The sequence below is a fragment of the Talpa occidentalis genome, unplaced genomic scaffold (assembly GCF_014898055.3).
Source record: "Talpa occidentalis isolate TD23 unplaced genomic scaffold, MPIMG_talOcc4v2.1 talOcc4.16, whole genome shotgun sequence".
NCBI lineage: Eukaryota > Metazoa > Chordata > Mammalia > Eulipotyphla > Talpidae > Talpa > Talpa occidentalis.
In genome coordinates, this window is record NW_023601653.1 from 63,497,800 (window position 1) to 63,503,188 (window position 5,389).

The 5,389-nt window shown below is 34.6% G+C and overlaps 1 long non-coding RNA gene across 1 annotated transcript; it reads left to right on the forward strand.

Moving 5' to 3' along the window:
• The first annotated feature begins 419 nt into the window (after positions 1-419).
• Positions 420-4,996, forward strand: LOC129145990 (uncharacterized). Its single transcript, XR_008552267.1, has 3 exons — positions 420-567; positions 3,366-3,472; positions 4,925-4,996. It is a non-coding gene; the product is annotated as an uncharacterized LOC129145990 (long non-coding RNA).
• The last annotated feature ends 393 nt before the right edge of the window (positions 4,997-5,389 follow it).

A 5,389-nucleotide genomic window follows, 5' to 3' on the forward strand; every position in this document is an offset into this window, starting at 1 on the left:
TCTGTCATGCCATGTGGGACCCTTGCCGGCGGCTGGGGATCGAACCGGTGCTGCAGAGGCTGCAGGCAGCTTTGCAGCCCAGCACTCAACCACTGAGCCACCAGAGGAGGTCCCTCTAGTACTATCTTAACAATGGCCTTGAGTCTGTTGAGATAGTCACTGGCTCCACAGGATTCTCATCTACAGAATTTGGAGAGGAGCTTTTCCTAGTATATAGATTTTTGTGACACAGGAAAATCACATATTCTCTGGTAATTCATCAACAGTAAGCAATGAAATACATAAAACAGAGGTCTCTAAATGGCCATGCCATTGAGATTCATACTGACTTTAATTTTCAAGATAAACAACTTCCATTCCATGAAATATATATTAATGAAATGTGCATTATTTTGAGGTGTGTCTCAAGATAAACAAATTCCTCCTGATACATGTCGTGGGAATTGGTCCTGCTGTGGAAGCAACTGCTACTACTTTTCAAAGGAAGAGAAAAGTTGGAATGAGAGTAAGCAGTCCTGTGAAGCCCAGGGTTCTCATCTCATTAAGATTGATGATGAGGATGAGCAGGTATGTTAGCTTTATTAAATCTGAGTAAGTGCTTTATGACAATGTCCTATGTTGGGTGTTAATATAATCTTTATATTTCCCTCTGGTATTATTGGGCTAATTGGCTTGAAGCACTGTACTTACTGGTGGAGATTTACTTATGGATTAGTGGACACAGGTGTAATATAGACTTAGAGCAAACATTGTTTAAACCAAAGAAAAAGCTTTGTTGTGGGTTTCATGGCATAGTTTGTATTCTTTTTATTATATGTGATGTCTCTTCAGATTTTACTTACTTGTTTATAAAAGATTTATTTATTTATGCATACAAGAGCTGGGATGTGGGCCAGAAGTACCAAGTGGGGGTGTGTGTGAGAGGATTCACCAGAGATAGAGTGGGGAGCAGAACAGGCAGATATACTGAAATATACTGCTGAGGGGAGCAGCGGACGAGACAGGAGACATATGCTGCACCATATGGGTTAACTCCCTGGCCCCGAATCGAATTCATGCAGTAGTGGCTGCCGATAGCTTCATAGTACTGAGACAACTCCTTATGCCACCAGGGAGGCCCCCATCTTCAGATTTTAATATGCATCAGACTTCTCAGTACTTAGCCTTTGATGTTATTCAGGACAAAAGAAAAACCTTTCAATTAGATTAGCAGCGAAAAAGAGAATACTTCTCATTGTGCTGAGCTTTATTCTTCTACCATCAACATTTGAAGGGGCCCACATTTCTTTTTTCTTTTTTTTCTGATATGTTTCAGTGAGGTATCATTGGTTCATATTGTACATGATTTAGTGTATACGATCTCCCACTTCTATGTTGTTACCGCACCATACCCACTGCTAAGACACACATCATCCTCCACCATCTCTTTTTCATTTATGTATTATGTTTTCAGATAACATTGGGTTGGAGCACAGTGTGTGATTGAGATGTAATTTCATGTCTCTTTTGACATTTCTTATCATACCACACACACTAATAAGGAAACTGTAATGAGAAGGTTCACATTTCTAAGTGAAAATGAATACTTTCATTGCAATGGAAATAATGTGTTGAAAAACAAAGAGAATGAATATACCCCAAATGATTCTACAAAAAATGAATATTGTTTTCATCATAATCCTGATGATGGAGGAACCCTCTCATTTCTGGAAGAGAAAAAATTAGTTCTAATTTCTATCAACTATAAGGTTTAGAAGTATAAAGTCAATCTAACAGATTTCATACATTTCCATCAAATGATTCAAATGAGGCCTGGATTCCATTTATAATTTAAGTCTTATCAGTGTTATTTTTATTAGTGACTTGTCAGTGAGTTTTCAAAGGAAATTTGGAATGAGAGTAAGGAGTCATGTGAAGTCCAGGGTTCTTGTCTCATCAAGATTGAGGATGAAAATGAGGAAGGATGAGTTAAAAAATACTATGTTGGGCCTCCCTGGTGGCACAGGGGTTAAAGGCACAGCACTAGCAAGCTATCACCAGCCACTGCAGCATAAGTTAGATCTCTACCTGGCCAGGGAGCAACCCACATAGCACAGCAGACCTGTCCTGTCTTGTCCGCTGCTCCCCTCAGCAGTGTATTTCACTAGATCTGCCTGTTCTGCTCCTCACTCTGTGAATCCTCTCACCTCCGGCCGTTCTGGTCTAGACCCCAGTTCTTGTATGCATAAATAAATAAATCTTTAAAAAATACTATGTGTCCTTGTTTATGATCATTTATTATTACAATGACAATATAATGAATCACTCTTAATAAGTGAATGAACCAAGTAATAGAATATGGAATCAAACAAATACATAAACCCAGATAGGGCTTAAAATACCTTAATCAATTTAAAACTTAGCTTTTATTTATCAATCTTAAATGATTTGAGTTTTCTTTTACTCTCAGGAAATTGTTTACTGTCCTATTTTTCATTGTGATTTATAAATCTATTCTTGTTTGATTCCTATTAGTGAAATTTTTGTTTCCTTTTAATCTATAAAACATAAAGCAATTTGAATACCAACTATATATTATTAAAATATTTTAATGTTAAGGTGTTTCAGGCTCTATCAATGTAATTATTTCAGCAATAAAATGTTCAAAGCTGTATGATTCCAACTTCATAGATAGGGAAAATTGTCAAGGACGTTTATTAACTTCCATATGTCTTCTTTTCTCTTTAATGCAAGTCACCCTAAGAGTAAAATACAAGGAACATAAAAGTTTGTTTTTATTGTAGTTCCAAATTAATGTTTGATATGATTTTTCTAATAGTTTAAAGAAATTTCTTTGATCTTAACCATCCTGCAAACTTGGTGTTTCGTTGTCATCTTAATCTTGGACAGCTGAGTATTTGTAAAATACATCTTTGTAGCCTATCTTTGCGTTCCCCTGATTTCTAGTGAATGAGGCACTTTTCTAAATTTTTGACAATGTGTTTGATTTCATGTGAAATATCTGTTCTTTTTACTTCTTTTTACTTATTTGCCCTACTGGGCAATTTAGTTTGCTAAAACTAAAATTTGCCTGCTGGGCAATTTGCTGATGAAGAGAAATTCTAACTTTGGTGCAGTCATATTTACCTACATATTCTAGTATTTGTGAAGATTTTCAAATCTACCATGATCTTTCCTGGTTTCTTTTTCCATGAGTGACTCACTGAGACCTTTCCATTTTGATTCCTTCCCTGTACAGCTGAGAAATCAACCCTGCTTCATTATCATTGGCGTTTGAAATTATAGGTATTTTCTGAGAGTCTTCTTTAGATAAATAGTCATGATTGATATTATAAATAATGCTAGTAAATCTAATTTGCTCACAGCGATTCATTCAACAAAGAATCAGATACAACTATTGGGTTGGATTACACAGGAAAGGAACTACACATCCCTGGTTGTGGCAGGATGGAGTGGAACTTTCCCGGAAGCTGTAAGTCTTCATCTCATAGTTTTCCCTCTCCATTTCTTTCTCAGAAACTGATTTATAGATTACATGATTTATAGGAAAAGAAAGGAAAGTTTTTTTTTTTTTTTTTTTTGAGATTTAAGGGACATGCTTAGCACCATTTGATGCCATTTCTCAGGCAACCAAACGCAAATCTCAGATCCCCAAATAATCACATCTAAAGGGCATTTTCTTTTCATATTCTGTAATGAAGGAAATGCCAATGACAGCAAAATAATAGTTTGTTCTATTTTTATCTCTTGTGTGTTACAGAGATGTGGGACATGAGAGGTCATAAATATAAAGATGAACACTGATGTAAAATATATATAAATAAAAAAAGAAAGAAAAAGAAAAAAATTTGGAGGGTTTTGAGCAGAGGGTTTACAAAATCAGACCTCTTGTTTTAAAGACCCAGATAATTGTTAAGATTAGATTGTGTGAGTACATTTGGGGGATATAAATTGCACTGTAGGAAGTCTAGTTGGAGTCATCAACTTAGAGAAGATGATGGGTTGTTGAACAGGGGCATATTAGTCCTGGTGAAAATTAAAGAATATAAATATTTCAAAGATGTGTGAGACAGAGAAATCATTGATTTCAGTGCTTTTGGTTAAGAAATGATAAGGCCATTGTTGCCATCAATTCTAATGAGGAATTTCTAGATTTTGTTTTTGTATCTATGTTTGATGGATCTATTCAACATTTAGTTCCTATGGGATGTACCCAGGGCATTTTGGTAGGTGGTTATGAAGTTCCAATGAGACATCTGTGTGGAGTGTGAATTTGTGTCATCTCAGTGTGTAGACAGTGTTACTAGTGCAAGGCAGCAAGTGATCATCAGGAAATCTACGGCCTGAACTCTTAAATACTCAGATTTTCAAGATAGTATTAAAATAGTTTTGAAAAATGGGGATGCAAGGATAACAGAAAACATTGCTGAGAAGAGTGTCTAAAGAGCTGAGAGGAAAGCCATGAAGCAGTGTGTAGGATAACTGTGATGCTGTGTTTGCTGTGAAAGATATTAAGCTCAGGATAAATGTGTCCTCTGCTTTTTAAACACATATGAGCAGCTTCTATGTTCAAAGCAAGTCTAGTGCTATAGACACATGGGAAACTGGAAATATTTTTATCTTGTTACCATGTGTCACATAATTTATTTTCTATATTAAATTTAATGGTCTCAGAATAATTTTTCAAATGTGACATCTGACATCTAATCCACATGTATCACATTCACACCGACCTTTGTAATCTTCTCTTTCTCATTATCATTTGCAATATTTCCATTTGTTTTAAAATAATTATAAATTACAGCTCTATATCTATGTTGGGTTATATATGTCTACTGAAATAATTGCGCCCTTACATTTTACATGTGTTAAAAGACTTAGCTTAAGGCATGACTTTCTATAATAAGTATGTTTTCTACTGTAGGAGTTTTCAACCAAGTACCCCTGATGCCAAATGTGGATACATCAAGTTAACAAATATTGCTACTGCTGATTGTACCAGAGTGTTTTTTTATTTGTGAAAAGAAATTTACTTGTCTTGATAATAAATGACTTGTTATAATCAAGGTCAATAATTTTTTTAATTGTTAGGAAAAAGCTTATTTATTCAAATTAGTCAACATGCATGATTTATGAAGGATTATGGTATCTCAAGTATTCCTGAGGAGAGATGCATATATCTGTAATATATAACATATATCATTATATGCTTTAAGCATATATGTTAATATATAATGTATGTGTTGATGTATATTATACATATCAATATATGGTATACATATTTACATTTTAACTCCCTAAAATAAGCTTAATTTTGAAACTTCAAGAACCAAATTAGAGAACATAAAATGAATTCATTTTGATGGAGTGAAAGATTTTTATTTATTTT